The sequence below is a fragment of the Triticum aestivum genome, chromosome 4B (genome assembly GCF_018294505.1).
Source record: "Triticum aestivum cultivar Chinese Spring chromosome 4B, IWGSC CS RefSeq v2.1, whole genome shotgun sequence".
Taxonomy (NCBI): Eukaryota; Viridiplantae; Streptophyta; class Magnoliopsida; order Poales; family Poaceae; genus Triticum; species Triticum aestivum.
The window spans coordinates 597,685,909-597,703,727 of NC_057804.1; the positions used below are offsets into that span (position 1 = coordinate 597,685,909).

The 17,819-nt window shown below is 41.7% G+C and overlaps 1 long non-coding RNA gene across 1 annotated transcript; it reads left to right on the forward strand.

Moving 5' to 3' along the window:
* Positions 1-6,423: 6,423 nt before the first annotated feature.
* On the forward strand, positions 6,424-9,595 carry LOC123089333 (uncharacterized). Its single transcript, XR_006442258.1, has 3 exons — positions 6,424-7,164; positions 8,230-8,946; positions 9,227-9,595. It is a non-coding gene; the product is annotated as an uncharacterized lncRNA (long non-coding RNA).
* The last annotated feature ends 8,224 nt before the right edge of the window (positions 9,596-17,819 follow it).

Genomic DNA, 17,819 nt, shown 5'->3' on the forward strand with positions numbered 1-17,819 from the left:
AGGTGACGAGGAGCCGACGACTCCCGCTCCTCCAACACGTGAGGCCACTCCTCCTACTTCAACTCAGCTAATGCATGAGGCCACTCCTCCTGCTTCAACTCAGCCAACACGTGAGGCCACTCCTCCTCCAAGTCCACCAACGCGTGCCACTCCTCCTCGAAGCCCGACACTGCATCAGCCGTCTCCGCTGCCTCAGCAATCGCGGAAGAGAGTCGCCATAGCTATGGTTCGTAGTGCTACAAGTCGAGGAAGTACAGGAGGTACAGGCGGAGGCAAGCGATTTCAATATGGTCCAAAAAGCCTCGCGCCTCTTCCGCAGAGGCCTTACGACATGACCAAGGAGCAAAACGAAGCCATAGTGAATGCCCAAGTGGAGGCCCATTTCGCACCAAAACTGGTACCGCCGCCAAGGGAGAAAGTGCCTGAGGATAAGATTGACCACTTTATTCGTATCGCGTGAGCAATAGCTCCCAAGCCTGTTGACTCAAACTATGAGTGCCAAATCAGGAAGGCACGTCAAGCACGACAAAAGGGGTCGAGCTCGAGCCAAGCAGCTGGCAAAAAATGCGGGAAAACCGTTCCCTAGCTAGGAGAACAGGTGGCGCAATCAATCCCCCCGCTTGTTGTACCAACGCCGGCGCCGGTCAGCTGGTAAGAACCGACGAACATAGACGGAACGTTGAAATCCTTGCTATCACTGTTGGACAACTCCTCGAGTTTGAGCCCATGCCTAAGCTTAAAGAGCAGGACATAAAATGGAAATATGTCTGCGGCCAACCTTTGGTCAGGCCTGAGGAGGTCAAGAACCTGTCAACGAGAATGTATCAATTGCATGATTGGTGCATGAAAATTAGCAAGAGTAATAATCGAGAGGGCCTCATGGTGAAAGTCAAGGAAGAGTATTACTTCCATAAGCTAGATCTGTCCATTGAGTATTCAGAACTATTTCAGTTATTCAATCAAGACGCACTCAACAAATCCATCGTCAGTTGCTATTTTCTGTAAGTGATTTCTTTCTGCAATTCAAGTCCCAAGCTAGCTGTAGTGCTCATTGATCGATCATTACCTATAATTATCCTCACTATATTATTTTCTGTGGTATTATGCAGGATGAAGATGTATGAAATGAAAAAAGTTGGACGCTATGGCATTGGGTTCATTGACCCAAATACCGTTAATGAAGAAACATGGACATATGAATGGTATAAAGCAGATGTAGAGAAAAACATGCTAGAGTTCTTGAAGCGCCTCAATACCAATGAACATATACTACTTCCTTACAACTACACGTGGGTCACACTGTCTTGTACTACAAATTTTGTTTTTACTTACTAGCTAGCTAGATGTTAATAATTAAGTGTATAGGGTTTAGGGTAGTTCTTGAGTGTTATGCACATGCCCGCTTAATTAAGACATGCAAACGTGTGTGCATGCAATTACCATTGGATCTTGTTAATAATTAAAGTTGACGAAGGAATAGTTGAAATACTGGACTCACTACTTAAAGGTAAGACAGACTACACAATCGTGAAGGGGATAGTCGACAGGTAATTCAATCATTATTAACTATATGTTGGCCTCTTTAGTTCGTCATTTCCAGATATCAACTATTTAATAACTTGTTTATTCATTTTCTTTGCCGGCAGGCAGGGCTCGGGCAAAGTTCAGGAATTCGAAAGAGGCTTCACGCGAATGGAGAGAAAGGATGCATTGGTTTCGACCCAAGGTATAATTAATTAGGTAGTACTATCTAGCTACCTACCATGCATCTCTTTAGATCTAGTTTCAATACCATTAATTATCATGCTTGATTAATTATTATCTGATTAAATTCTATTCTCGTAAAGGCCCTAAAGCAGGCGCAGGGGAGAGATACGTGTGCATACTGCGTTTTCGAGAACATTCGCATGATGACGTCCGAAAGGACCAAAACTGATAGACAGCTATGGGTACACGTGTTTCACAGAACACTATTCACAATTTTTACGTCATTATTGATATCTAGTCACATAACTAATACACATGCACATTGATCTCCTTCTTAATAGTTTGAATCGATACAGGAGACGCTCCTACCAGTGGAGCACATACGAGCACTACAAGAGGAAATAGCAGGATCTTTGCTCGACGAGGTCATAGATCCCAAAGGGGAATTCTACTACGAGCTACCGCCCCAATGAACTACTCCCAATTGTCAACGTGCTCCGAAGGCACCAAGGCAAATGCCATTGGCTCTGAAGGCTACATGTAGGAAAAACTATATATTAATGCATAATGTGTACAATATGTAGTATAGTAAAATACCAGCAAACGAAAAAGAATTAAATGGAAAACACAAAATTAAAGGAAAAATAAGTAATAAAACCAAAACCCCCCAAAAATTTTAGTACCGGTTGGTAACACCAACCGGTACTAAACCTCTCCCCACACCCGGCCCTGGCTCGTGCCACGTGGTGGGCCTTTAGCGGCAGTTCATGTCAAACCAGTACTAAAGGGGGGGACCTTTAGTCCCCACCCTTTAGTGCCGGTTACAGAACCGGCACTAAAGTCCCTTACGAACCAGGGATATAGCCCGGTTCTGCACTAGTGACCGTACCTAAGCTACTTCGGATTCCTTGAAGTTCACGAAAGCATCCCAGTGATCTCTTGCCTTCTCTAGTGTTCCCTTGAATTCTGGAGTATGCTTTCCTGCTTTGACGTACGCGGCCCATATATTTTTCTTGTGGTTGTTGAATGCAATCGGCATCTTCTTAAGAGAACTGTTCTTGACTTTCTTCAGATCTGCATATGACAAATGATCTGCTAGGGTGAAATGTGACATGAGCGATTCCCAAATCAGATCTTTTGCTCTTTGGTCAACAAAAGTAACATCTAGATCTCCCTTTGCTGGCTTTTTCCATTCTTGAACGAAGATCAGGATTTGGTCCCTGACAATAACTCCGCATTGATGAATGAACTTGTTCGCATTCTTCTTAGGTTTAAGCGGTTCGCCATTAGGTTTGATGACATCGATGTTGTACTTGACGCCAGCCTTCAACTTTTTGGCTGGGCTCGAACTGCTCTGCTGCTTCTAGAAGATTTACTCGATCTAGAGGGCTAAAAGAACAAAGATCGATTCGTTAATATATATACAAATCAATTAAAACATGTGATGATCACCACATGCCTTGTATGAATATACCTCACCGGTCTTTGTTATTTGAAGAACATTTCCTTCGTCATCATTGTACTGGACTTCATCTATTTGTTCGTCTTCACCAAATATCATACCCTCACCGGTATTGTTCAGATATTGCTAGCCATCATCTTCTTCGTTCTCATCTAGGCTCGGGGAGCATATGATTTGAAACATGGTCTCTTCTCCTTCTCTGCCGGTATTGTCCATAGCTTTTATTTAACTAATCCATAAGAAAGATAATACAATTTAGTATTCAAATTAAAATGCATGCATGCAATCAATAAGGAAAAACTGAATCACAATAGATAATATATATACATATCGAATAATCCAGATAATATGCATCATCGAATATAATCTCGAATACATCATCTCGAATATTATTGAATAATATAATATCGAATACATCGTCTCGAATATTATCTAATATAATCTCGAATACATCTTGAGTATTATCACTAATACATCTCGAATATGATCATATATATAACATCACTAGCTAACATCACTCGTGGTGGACACCCGAAGAGAAGGAACGATCACGGGATCATAGCTCGGGTGAGATCCCTGGAAAACCTGCCATGTATTGGAGAACCTGACGTCCAACACAACAATGTAGCAACGGACATGCTCGTCCTCCTCCTTGACACGGTTATGTACCACCTCCGCGGGGGACGCCAGCCTCTGCACCGAATGTGGCCCATGCGCCCACCACCAAAGAATCTCCAGGATGACGACGGGACCCGGGTTCCTCACGAAGATGCATGCCCCTAAAGGTAGCACCTCTCAGTGCCTGCCCGGCACGGCCCCCGGACATGGTGCCTCTGAAGCAAGACATCGTCGCGAACGAGTCGACGACGAGGATGCGGGGCGGGGATCATTGACGTCGAGAAGAAATTCTATACAAATTTAAAAAACTAAATGCTTGATTGTGATTTTTCTAATTCTTTTTCACTTGATTTTGCAAATACATAACAAATTTTTGGAAATACAACATTAAAATATGCAACTTTTTTCTATGCAATTTTTTTCTATGCTTGGTCAAAATTCCTCAGGTATTTTCTACACATTGTATACTGCTACGTCTTGAGCTTGCATTGGTTTTTATTGAAGAGGAAAGGGTGATGCAGCACAGTAGAGTAAGTATTTCCCTCAGTTTTTGTGCACCAAGGTATCAATCCAGTAGGAGGCTCCTCACAAGTCGCACGCACCTACACAAACAAACAAAGAACTCGCAACCAACGCGATAAAGGGGTTTTCAATCCCTTCACGACCACTTGCGAAAGTGAGATCGGATAGAGATAATATGATAAGATAAATATTTTTTTGGTATTTTGTGATATAGATTGGAAAAGTAAAGATGCAACTAAAAGTAGATTGAAAGCTTACATGATAAAAGATAGACCCGGGGACTGTAGGTTTCACTAGTGGCTTCTCTCAAGATAGCATAAGTATTACGGTGGGTGAACAAATTACTGTCGAGCAATTGATAAAAAAGTGAATAATTATGAGATTATCTAGGTATGATCATGTATATAGGTATCACGTACGTGACAAGTAGACCAACTCCTGCCTGCATCTACTACTATTACTCCACAAATCAACCGCTATCCAGCATGCATCTAGAGTATTAAGTTCATAAGAACAAAGTAACGCTTTAAGAAAGATGACATGATGTAGAGGGATAAACTCATGCAATATGATTTAAACCCCATCTTGTTATCCTCGATGGCAACAATACAATACGTGCCTTGCTACCCTTGCTATCACTGGGAAAGGACACCACAAGATTGAACCCAAAGCTAAGCACTTCTCCCATGGCAAGAAAGATCAATCTAGTCGGCCAAACCAAACCGATAATTCGAAGAGACTTGCAAAGACAACTCAATCATACATAAAAGAATTCAGAGGAGATTCAAATATTTCTCATAGATAAACTTGATCTTAATCCCACAATTCATTGGATCTCGACAAACGCACCGCAAAAAGAGTTACAGCGATTAGATCTCCAAGAAGAGGAAGGAGAACATGGTATTGAGATTCAAAGAAAGAGAAGAAGCCATCTAGCTAATAACTATGGACCCGAAGGTCTATGGTAAACTACGCACAACTCATCGGAGAGGCCTTGGAGTTGATGTAGAGGCCCTCCATGGTGGATTCCCCCTTCGGTAGAGTGCCGTTGACGGCTCCAAGATGGGATCTCGCGGATACAGAAGGTTACGTTGGTGGAAATAGTTTTCGGTGGATCCCCTGATGGTTTCGCGGTACATGGGTATATATAGGAGGAAGAAGTACGTCGGTGGACGCCCGAGGGGCCCACGAGATAGGGGGGGCGCACCCTCCACCCTCGTGGCTTCCTCGATTGCTTCTTGACTTGCACTCCGAGTCCTTTGGATCATGTTTGTTCCAAAAATCATGCTCCCGAAGGTTTCATTCCGTTTGGACTCCGTTTGATATTCCTTTTCTTCGAAACATTGAAATAGGCAAAAAAACAGCAATACGGGCTGGGCCTCCGGTTAGTAGGTTAGTCCCAAAAATGATATAGAAGTGTAAAATAAAACCCACAAACATCCAAAACAGGCAATATAATAGCATGGAACAATCAAAAATTATAGATACGGTGGAGTCGTATCAAGCATCCCCAAGTTTAATTCCTGCTCGTCCTCGAGTAGGTGAATGATAAAACCAGAATTTTTGATGTCGAATGCTACCTAGCATAATTCTCAATGTGTTTTTCTTTATTGTGGCATGAATGTTTAGATCCAAATGATTCAAAATAAAAGTTCATATTGACATAAGAAATAGTAATACTTCAAGCATACTAATCAAAGCAATCATGTCTTCTCAAAATAACATGGGTAAAGAAAGTTCATCCATACAAAATCATATAGTAAGGCTATGCTTCATTTTCGTCACACAAAAATGCTCCCATCTTATACACCCCCGATGACAAGACAAGCAATTGTTTTGTATTTAAATAATCTCAAACTTTTTCAACTTTCATGCAATATATGAGCGCGAGCCATGGATATAGCACTATGGGTGGAATAGAATAATGATGGGGATTGTGTGGAGAAGACAAAAAGGAGAAAGTCTCATATTGACGAGGATAATCAATGGGCTGTGGAGATGCCCATCAATTGATGTCAACACGAGGAGTAGGGATTGCCATATAACGGATGCACTAGAGCTATCTCTACTCCTATAAAAATGTGAGTTGGTGGTGATGGTGTGCCTGCCGTCCTACCATCTATACCGTTCGATCTGGAATCTAATGTTGGGATTGTGCCGAACTGACATCCAAAACAGGACATCGATATTCTGGAGGTTTCTCTCGCTAAATAGATTCTTCGAGAACCGGTCCAAATTTCCTCCCTGTCGGCCCCTACCTCCTCTTTCCCGGCGACCAAGCCGGAGTTGGGTTGGGCGAGGGTCACGTCTCCTGCATAGCTGCTGTAGTTGTAGATAATTAAGGTTGTAAAGATCGGATTTGGATTGAGCTTGCCCTGGCGTCTATCCTTCCAGATCTGGCCGTGCAGGCCGTCGGAGAGGGAGACATGGCGGCGGTTGCTGCCTTGTCCAAGTTTCTCACTCTCTCGTCTTGCCAGTCCCCATGAAAAGTATTACCCGATGAGCCCATCTCCCGCACAATCGAGCGCGATCTTTTCTTCTTCTCTATCCCGCACCATCCCACCGGGAAAGATGGCCGCGCCGTCCAGGCCGGCGCCCACGGCCACCCAGCAGGAGGTCCGGGCTGCCTTTGCCAAGGCGTTGAGCTGCTGGCGTGGCGTGCCCAATGCCGATGCCAGTGTGTGAGCCCGCATCCGCTCCACTGGCCGTGTCCCTCGCGCGCTGACGGACAGCAGCAGCGTCCACGGCAGAAGAGGAGTACTCCGGTGTTTATTCGCGTTGTCTTCCCCGACGACGATTGCCACGGCGCTGCTGTCATGTTCTACCTCCACACTTCCCCGCTGTGATTCCATCAGGTACACACACATTTATTTTATCCCCAATTTTGCAAGCGCGTATGATTTTCTTATTTGATGAACTTAGGGCCTGCAATACTTTAATACTTTAATCAGCTCTTTCTTAGAGATATAGACTAATCAATAGCTTAATAATTTATAATTAATCTGGCCAATTACTTGATGGGAGACAAGTAGATAGGGAGAACGATTGCTTCAAGTGTGCTCTCACAAGAAAATGCAAAAGTAATTTAGCAAAAGAAGTGGTGATGGCGAGGCTCTGCCACGGCAACCATCTTCGCCTCCTTGCGTACTGTAATGAAGGCGACAAGTGGTACTCATCCATTGCTACATGTTGAACAACAGCATGGATCTCTACATATTTGGTACATATACCTGTATATCTTTTCTCGCCTATGATTAGAATTTGGATCACAATAGACAATCAGGTTTTGGTTATTGTATTTCTATGGTCGAATACATAAGGGCAGTTCATAGCTGCATGGGCTAGAATCAGGTAGAATGTATATAAAGTTCTGGATAATAGAACTACAAATTTGGACAATATATTTAGTGGAAGTTTATATGCTGGACATGCTTGACCATTTCAAAGCTCATGCATGAGTAATTATATCCTCAGCTTATTCGTATTTCTGCAAGGTGAGCTTCAAAATTTTGTTAACTAGCATTTTGAGCAGTACGGAGCTGCGATGATCTCTATTTTAAATTTCTGATACAAGTAACGCACTTCGGCAAGTAACATTTATCCGTGCCCTTGCTGACAATAGCTGATATAATTTCATCACAAGCACCTAAGTACTGCGGCTCTATTGCCGTTCATGGTTGGCCTATGCCCTAGAGAGAGAAAAATTAGTACTTGCCTCTTTGTGTGAGACTGTAGTTGTGACGTATGCCTCTTGTATCACTTTCATTGTTGACAGATGCATTACCAAATTATCATTGCAAAATGTTGTGTCTGCAGTGTTTGTCTTGTTAATTATGAATTCCTTCGTTTCTAATAAAGTGTTAATTCTGTGTTAGTTATATCTTATGTCTCTTTATGTTCATAACTTTTTTTGACTTCAGATTGTGCGTATGTGGAGAAGCATGTCTGATTGCCCTCAGTTTCAGAACCATATTCCACAACAAGCTATTCTCCTTGGCAACCGACCTGGAAGTGAAGTCACAGTTGACACCTATTGTCGTCCAGCAGCTGATACTTGAACTCTCTGTGCCACAAAATTATGTCTGCAATCTGATCAGCTTGTGGCGTGGTGTGTTCATGGGATAGAGAATATGAGATGCAACTCTCCAATATTTTCACTTCTTCAGTCCAATTTTCCTGGCCACAACCTGAATATTTGCTTCTTTGCTGTCTGTTATCAGTATTTTTCTATGCAGAAACCTGGTTAAGGAACTTACAAGTAGTCCAGTACTAATATTTTCATATGTATGTACTTGTGCACTAACCCCTTCATACGATTCAAAAGCATCTTTTGCTTTACATTTTGTTTATTTGCTCCGCACAAAATGTACTGCAAGTGTATTTCATAGTTTTTTCCTTGGCCTAAATATACTACAAACCCTCTACAGGCTCCTTGTTTTTTCCTTTATCTAAATACACTAGAGACCGTTTATATATAAGCAATACTGATTGCCTGATGTTATTTTAGGTGAGAAGATAGATGAAGCTGGAGCTCAAGAGCTAATATTGTGGGCACAAATGTTTTGAGAAAACAACTAAAAGAGGGTATACCATGCTTTGCAAATGGAAAATGATTCAATGTCACATAGATATCTATGGTATGTAACTAAGCACGAACCAGCCTGATATATTTTGTTCTCTTCATGGTGGAGCTGTATGTAGATACATGCTTGTGCGTATTTATGAAAGTATTCAGTCGAACGCTTCTACTTCATTCTTGTTTGTTCTTGAAAGTGTATGCTCAAGCAACAGTGTGTGTTATTCGGATATATTAATTTTTGCCCATTATCTTTACATTTAACTCTTGGTTTGCCATGAAATGAGCAATGTTCAATATTGTATGAAAGGTAACATAATAACTTGTTTTATTTTCTACAGTTGTTCCAAGGATAGCCGCAATTCTGTTGCAGTAGTTGTCCTAAGGTTGTACATGATTATATCTACCAGAGATCGCTGGTCATGCTGATGATTTGAGAGATCTGGTGACAGTGCAATTGTGCATTTGTCACAGTTCAGAGTTGTCAGCCCTGATGCTCGCATGCCTTGCCATTAACAAAGCCAATGCTGCAAGGAGGCCAACGCACGACACATCATTTTGCAATAGTAGTCTATCTTAGTGTCCCCTGACCATTCTGTGTTTTATCTTTTGCTTTTCTTGTGCTCCTGTCAGAAATTTGCATTATATGAATAAACACCGCCAATTATTCATGCACATGCAACACTTTCGAACTTGTATATACTCTCTTATGTACCAAGTGTGTTTATCCATATTTTGTGTTTTCATGCGAGTTCTCCTGGCTAGCTGCTAATTGCGATATGTTTGTGGGACTACAACACGCTTAGCACTATGCTTCATATACCATTATGTTGTATTATATTAATTTTCTTCAAATCATGCAAGGTGGTTTGGAATGTTACAAATCAATTCATTTGAGACATCATTTACCATTATCTTTTATGCTTGGACGGCATGTTGCATTGTTCTTGTAGGGACGATGAAGCGTGTCATGGGCGGGTGAAGGAACATGATATGTGCTACAAGGTTGAGCCCATAACCGAAGGGGTAAATCTGTAGTCATGACACTTCCATTGCACAAATCTTGGGGACAAATATTGGTATTGTTGTTCTTCCACCGTTGATATTGAGGTAAGGTTAATGTGGGGTGCTTATTGTTGTTCTTTGGCAAGGTGAAAATGGAGAAGAAAATATTTGGCTTGGACAAGGAGGTTCATCGATTGGAAACCATATGTCTGATTTTTCTCAGTGTGTAATTATCATCAATAGAGTATCGCCGTGATCAATGTCTTCATGCATCCTTTATTTTCCAATAGGCCCCTGACACTTAAGTGCACAATGTCCACCTGATCATTTGTGATTCCGTAGCGTAGCACGGGCATCTTACTAGTAAATGTATGAAAGCTCAACAAAAAAAACTAGTGGGTGTGCATCCAACTTGCTTGCTCATGAAGACCTAGGGCATTTGAGAAGCCCATCGTAGGAATATACAAGCCAAGTTCTATAATAAAAAATTCCCACTAGTATATGAAACTGACAACATATGAGACTCGCTATATGAAGAACATGGTGCTACTTTGAAGCACAAGTGTGGAAAAGAGACAGTAACATTTCCCCCCTTTTTTTTCTTTTTTCTTTTTTCTTTTTTTTTTCTTTTTTTCTTTTTTCATTTTGGCCTTTCTTTTTTTTCTTTTTGGCCTTTTTTTGGCCTTTCTTTTTTTCTTTGGCCTTTCCTTTTTTTTTCTTTAGGGATAATGCTTTAATAATGATGATCATCACACTTCTATATATTTACAACTCATGAAATACAACTCTAAACTAGAATAAGATATGACTCTATATGAATGCCTCCGACGGTGTACCGGGATGGGCAATGAATGAAGAGTGACATGTATGAAAATTTATGGATGGTGGCTTTGTCACAAATATGATGTCAACTACATGATCATGCAAGGTAATATGACAATAGTAATGTATGTCATGATGATAAACGGAACGGTGGAAAGTTGCATGGCAATATATCTCGGAATGACTATGTAAATGCCATAAATAGGTAGTTATGGTGGCTGTTTTGACGAAGATATAAGGAGGTTTATGTGTGATAGAGCGTATCGTATCACGGGGTTTGGATACACCGGAGAAGTTTGCACCAACTCTCAAGGTGAGAAAGGGCAATGCACTGTACCAAAGAGGCTAGCAATGATGGAAAGATAAAAGTGGGTATAATCCATGGACTCAACATTAGTCAAAAGAACTCATATACTTATTGCAAAAATCTATAAGTCATCAAAAACCAAGCACCACGCGCATGCTCCTAGAGGGATAGATTGGTAGGAAAAGACCGTCGCTCGTCCCCGACCGCCACTCATAAGGATGCACAATCTAAGAACACCTCATGTTTCAAATTTGTTACAAAACTTTAACCATACATGCATGTTACGGGACTTGCTAACTTCAACACAAGCATTATTTAAATTCATAATCACCCAACTAGCATGACTCTAATATCACTACCTCCATATCTCAAAACAATTATCAAGTATCAAATTGATCATAGCATCCAGTTCACTTCCTATGATAGTTTTTATTATACCCAACTTGGATGCCTACCATTCTAGGACCAATTTTATAACCATAGCAAATACCATTCTGTCCGAAGAGACTCTCAAAATAATATAAGTGAAGCATGAGAGATCAACAATTTCTTCAAAATTAAGCCACTGTCGGGCTCTAAAAGATATAAGTTAAGCACTAGAGCAAAAATTATCTAGCTCAAAAGATATAAGTGAAGCACATAGAGTATTCTAATAAATTCCAATCAAGTGAGCTTCTCCCAAAAGGTGTGTACAGAAAGTATGATTGTGGTAACCTAAAAAGAAACGACTGATATCATACACGACGCTCCAAGCAAAACACATATCATGTGGAGAATAAAAATATAGCTCCAAGTAAAGTTGCCAATGAACGAAGACGAAAGAGGGGATGCCTTCCCGGGGTATCCCCAAGCTTAGGCTTTTGGCTATTTTTGAATATCTTGGGGTGACATGGGCATCCCCAAGCTTAGGCTCTTGCCACTCCTTATTCCATAGTCCATCAAATCTTTACCCAAAACTTGAAAACTTCACAACACAAAACTCAACAGGAAATCTCATAAGCTCCGGTAGTGCAAGAAAGAAAAACCACCACATAAGGTACTGTAATGAAATCATTATTTATTTATATTGGTGTTAAGCCTACTGTATTCCAAGTTCTCTATGGTTCATACCCTTACATGCTAGCCATAGATGCATCAAAATAAGCAAACAACACACGAAAGGCAGAATTTGTCAAAAACAGAACAGTCTGTAGCAATCTGTAACTTTCGAATACTTCTGGAACTCCAAAAATCCTACCAAAATAGGATGTCCTAGGAAATTTGTCTATTGATCTACAACAGAAAGAATAAATGCAAAAGCACATTTCTGTGATTTATTGAATTTTTTCTGGTGAGCGCAGAGTTTCTGTTTTTCAGCAGAATCAAATTAACTCATACCATAGGTTATCCTATAGATTCTACCTGGCACAAACGCTAAATAAAACATGAAAACACATCTAAACAGAAAGTAGATGCAAAACTTATTACTATACAGGAATAAAAATAAAACACAAAGAAAATTGGGTTGCCTCCCAACTAGCGCTATCGTTTAACGCCCCTAGCTAGGCATAAAAGCGAAGATAGATCTAAGTAGTGCCATCTTTGACACTTGATTCATAAGTAGCTCGCATGATAGATTTATAAGGTAATTTAATTTTCTTTCTTGGAAAGTGCTCCATGCCTTTCCTTAATGGAAACTGGAATCTAATATTCGCTTCCTTCATATCAATAATCGCGCCAATAGTTCTAAGGAAAGGTCTACCAAGAATAATAGGACAAGAACGATTGCAATCTATATCAAGAACGATAAAATCCAAGGGAACCAAATTTCTATTTGCAACAATGAGGAAATCATTGATTCTTCCCATTGTATTTTTAATGGTGGAATCCGCAAGGTGCAAATTTAAAGAGCAATCATCAAGATCATGGAAACCTAGAATATCACATAAAGTTTTCGGAATTGTGGAAACACTAGCACCCAAATCACATAAAGGAAAACACTCATAATCTTTAATTTTAATCTTTATAGTAGGTTCCCACTCATCATTAAGTTTTCTAGGTATATAAACTTCCAAATTAAGTTTTTCATCAAAAGATTGCATCAAGGCATCAACAATATGTTTGGTAAAGGCTTTATTTTGACTATAAACATGAGGAGAATTCAACACGGATTGCAACAAGGAAATACAATCAACTAAAGAACAATTATCATAATTAAATTCCTTGAAATCCAAGATAGTGGGTTCAATGCTATATAAAGTCTTGACCTCTCCAATCCCACTTTTACCAAATTTAGCATCAAGATCTAAAAAATCCGAATTATTGGGACGCCTTTTAAATAAAGTAGACTCATCTCTAGTCCCATCATTATCAAGATTCATATTGCAAAACAAAGATCTAATAGGGGATACATCAATAACTTTAAGATCTTCATCATTATTTTCACCTAATTTTTCTGGTCTCGCAGCCATCTTATTGACTAAGGTAGCTTGCTTATGAGAAATTTGAGCTATAGAATTTTCAAGCCGAGTAATTTGGGAGTTAAAATCATAAAATTCTTTATACATATCATCAAGCTCTTTGTTCATAAACTCCATAAAACTTTTTTGTTCTTTAAGCTCTTTTCTGTAAAAATTATTATGCTCAAATTGTAAAGTCATAAAACTTCTAATGTTTGATTCAATCTCTTCCAACCTTCTAAGAGGAAGGTCAGTGTTCTTAGGCAAACCATGAGGGCAAGCAGGCACATAGAAAGGCAAACAAAAGAGAGCGGAAGAAGATGGCAAGCGGAAAAGAGAGGAGATTGGGAAAGAGAGGGCGAATAAAACGACAAGGGTGAAGTGGGGGAGAGGAAAACGAGAGGCAAGTGGCAAATAATGTAAATACGAGGGAGATGAGTTTGTGATGGGTACTTGGTATGTCTTGACTTGAGAGAAGACCTCCCCGGCAACGGCGTCAGAAATCCTTCTTGCTACGTCTTGAGCTTGCGTTGGTTTTCCTTGAAGAGGAAAGGGTGATGCAGCACAGTAGCATAAGTATTTCCCTCAGTTTTTGAGAACCAAGTTATCAATCCAGTAGGAGGCTCCTCACAAGTCCCATGCACATACACAAACAAATAAAGAACTCGCAACCAATGCGATAAAGGGGTTGTCAATCCTTTCACGGCCACTTGCAAAAGTGAGATCTGATAGAGATAATATGATAAGATAAATATATTTTTGGTATTTTGTGTTATAGATTGGAAAAGTAAAGATGCAAATAAATGTATATTGAAAGCTTATATGATAAAAGATAGACCCGGGGGCCATAGGTTTCACTACTTGCCTCTCTTAAGATAGCATAAGTATTACGGTGGGTGAACAAATTACTGTCGAGCAATTGATAGAAAAGAGAATAATTTTTAGATTATCTAGGTATGATCATGTATATAGGCATCACGTCCGTGACAAGTAGACCGACTCCTGCCTGCATCTACTACTATTACTCCACACATCTGTAACACCCACGATGCGGCTATATCTCCCATGTGTCGAAGCACGACTTAGAGGCATAACCAAATTGTGGTTTTGTCGCAAGAAGGGTCATCTTCACACAATCCCATGTAATGAACAAGACTGGGATAAAGAGTTGGCTTACAATCGCCACTTCACACAAGTACTTAAATAAATCATACATCATTCAGAGTACACACATAGTCCGACTACGGACGAAGCCAAAAGAAAAGAAGATAACCCATCTGCTAGATCCCCGATTGTCCCAACTGGGCTCCACTACTGATCAACATGAAACGAAACATAGGAACAACCAAAATCTTCATTGAGCTCCCATCTGAGCCCGGTTGCATCACCTCCACTGGTATCATCAGGACCTGCAACTGTTGTGATAGTATCTGGTGAGTCACGAGGACTCAGCAATCTCAAAACCCGCGAGATCAAGACTATTTAAGCTTATGGGTAGGAAAGGGTAATGAGGTGGAGTTGCAGCAAGCACTAAGCAAATATGGTGGCTAACATACACAAATAAGAGCGAGAAGAGAAGCAACGGAAGGGTCAAGAAGCTAGAAGTGATCAAGAAGTGATACTGAAACTGCTTACGCACAACCATAACACCAAGACCGTGTTCACTTCCCGGACTCCGCCAAAAAGAGACCATCACGGCTACACACGCGATTGATGCGTTTTAATTAAGTCAAGTGTCAAGTTCTCTACAACCGGATATTAACAAATTCCCATCTGCCGCATAACCGCGGGCATGGCTTTCGAAAGTTTAAACCCTACAGGGGTGTCCCAACTAAGAGCATCACAAGCTCTCATGGTCAACGAAGGATATTCCTTCTCCCAGGAAGACCCGATCAAACTCGGAATCCCGGTTTACAAGACATTTCGACAATGGTAAAACAAGACCAGCAAGACCACCCGACTGTGCCGACAAATCCCGATAGGAGCTGCACATATCTCATTCTCAGGGCACACCGAATGAGCAGTCCGTACAACTAAAACCAGACCTCAAGTTTCCTTGAGGGGGCGCTTCAAAGGGCTCTAGTTTGGACCAACACTCAGAGGAGCACTGGCCCAGGGGGGGGGGTTAAAATAAAGATGACCCTTGAGTCTGCAGAACCCAAGGGAAAAAGGCTTAGGTGGCAAATGTTAAAACCAATGTTGGGCCTTGCTGGAGGAGTTTTATTCAAAACGAACTGTCAAGGGGGTCCCATAAATCACCCAACCATGTAAGGAACGCAAAATCAAGGAACATAACACCAGTATGACGGAAACTAGGGCGGCAAGAGTGGAACAAAACACCAGGCATAAGGCCGAGCCTTCCATCCTATACCAAGTTTATAGATGCATTAATTAAATAAGAGATATTGTGATATCCCAACATAATCCTATCCATCATGGAGCAATCTTCAACTTTAGCTTCAACTAACAACGCTATAATGGGGACTGAGCAAAAGCGGTAACATAGCCAAGCAATGGTTTGCTAGGAAGGATGGAAAGGTTAGAGGTTGGCATGGCAATTTGGGAGTCATGGTAAACAAGTGATAGGTAGTGCAGCATAGCGATAGAACGAAGCAACTAGCAAGCAAAGATAGAAGTGATATCAAGGGTAATAGTCATCTTGCCTGAGATCCTGATAGGAAGAAGAACGAGTCCATGAAGAAGACAAACGAACGTAGTCAAACGAATCCTCACAACTCCGGAACGAAACTGAAGCTAACGAGAGAAGCAAACCGGAAAGAAGAAAACAACATGGTAAACACACAAGCATAAACATGGCATGATGCACAATCAAGTATGATGCATGTTCGGTTTAAAAAGGCATGGCATTGCAATTTGCACAAACAACACTACAAGTTAAGTGGAGCTCAATATGCACAAACGAAACACCACATCAATTACTTAGTTCTCTCTCGTCTAGGAACACAACAATATTACATGTTGTTATAAACATGGCAAGAGGTGAAACATAATTAAACTACCTATCTAGGCAAGTTTAAGTGAGACCGAAAACAACAAACAACAATTCCGGTAAATCCCCACATGACATTTAGTATTTAAAGCAAACAATAATTTTAAACATGTTAATTGTTGTTATCATGATGCGGATGACATAATCAAGGTTTATGTAATTTTTATGAAGATGTTGACATGAGCAAGATATGAAACATTTGGTCACCAAGGCGGAACGAAAAGGGTGCCACGGCAGCGAAACGAAAATGGTGCCACGGCAACATTCCGGTCCCGGTAACTCGACCGAGATACCGATGCAAACGAGAAGTGCGCGGATGTGTGGAACACGCAAGAGATGGGGAGGTGCTCCCGACTATCGGGTTCCCACGGGTTAGTGGCATGGAAACGAGTGACAAATCGGACACGGTGCAAAAATGAGCATCTCATGCATTCGTTCACGGGCGTCGTCTCATCATTATACCTTTGAAGCGTGCGTTTTCGGAGCGGTGTAGAGGAAGTAGGCGTTCACGGGATGTCGTGGAAGTAGTTTTACACATTTGTTTCGGAGAGGTACTTGACGAATCCAACGTCTTCGGGGCGGCGGTAGTGGTACACGTTATCTTATCGAATCAACAACGGTGGTAGTTGTACATTTGACGGTCTTCGCCGACGGTAGTGGTACATCTTGTAGTGGAACTTGGGTGTAGTGGTACATGGCGACGATAGTGGAAGTAGTCGTTCACGGTTCGAAGAGGAGCTTAACGGATTCGAATCCCTTCGGGGTTGTCATGGTACTTGCGGTCTCGGCGATGGTAGTCGTTCACGTTCGGAGAGGAACTTCGCGTTTTGGTCTGTAGTCGAACTTAACGATCCAGGGGGGGTACTTGGCGCATCACTGTGTAGTTGTACTCGGGGTACACTTGACAGAGAGGAACTTGGCGTCGATGTCTAACTGGACAAAAAGATCCGGCTGCACCCGAAGGCAGCGGGGCTTGCAGATGCGATGATCGCAGGGGCACTGGTCGCCGTGGAGGCCTCGGCAAGAAGACTCGAGGTGAGCTCGGGCATGCCAAAAGGAAGAGGCGGCCGACGGAGACATGGACATGCAACATCTGGCCCGGGCTCAAGCACGATAGGAAGATGGCAGGCCGGGTAGCGCAGACGAGGACCCGCGGAATCTAGCAAGGAGTCGAACGCGGAGGTCAGGATGGGTCGAGGGAGGACGTCGTGGTGGAGCAACAGCAACGAGCAGGCCGAGCGGCCCATGCCATAGATGGGGTTGGACTGGCAGCGGAGGGAGGCGGCCATGGAGCGACCGTGAGCGCAGGAGGTTGGCAGCACGCGACGATGGGGGAAATAGAAGGCGCGCTG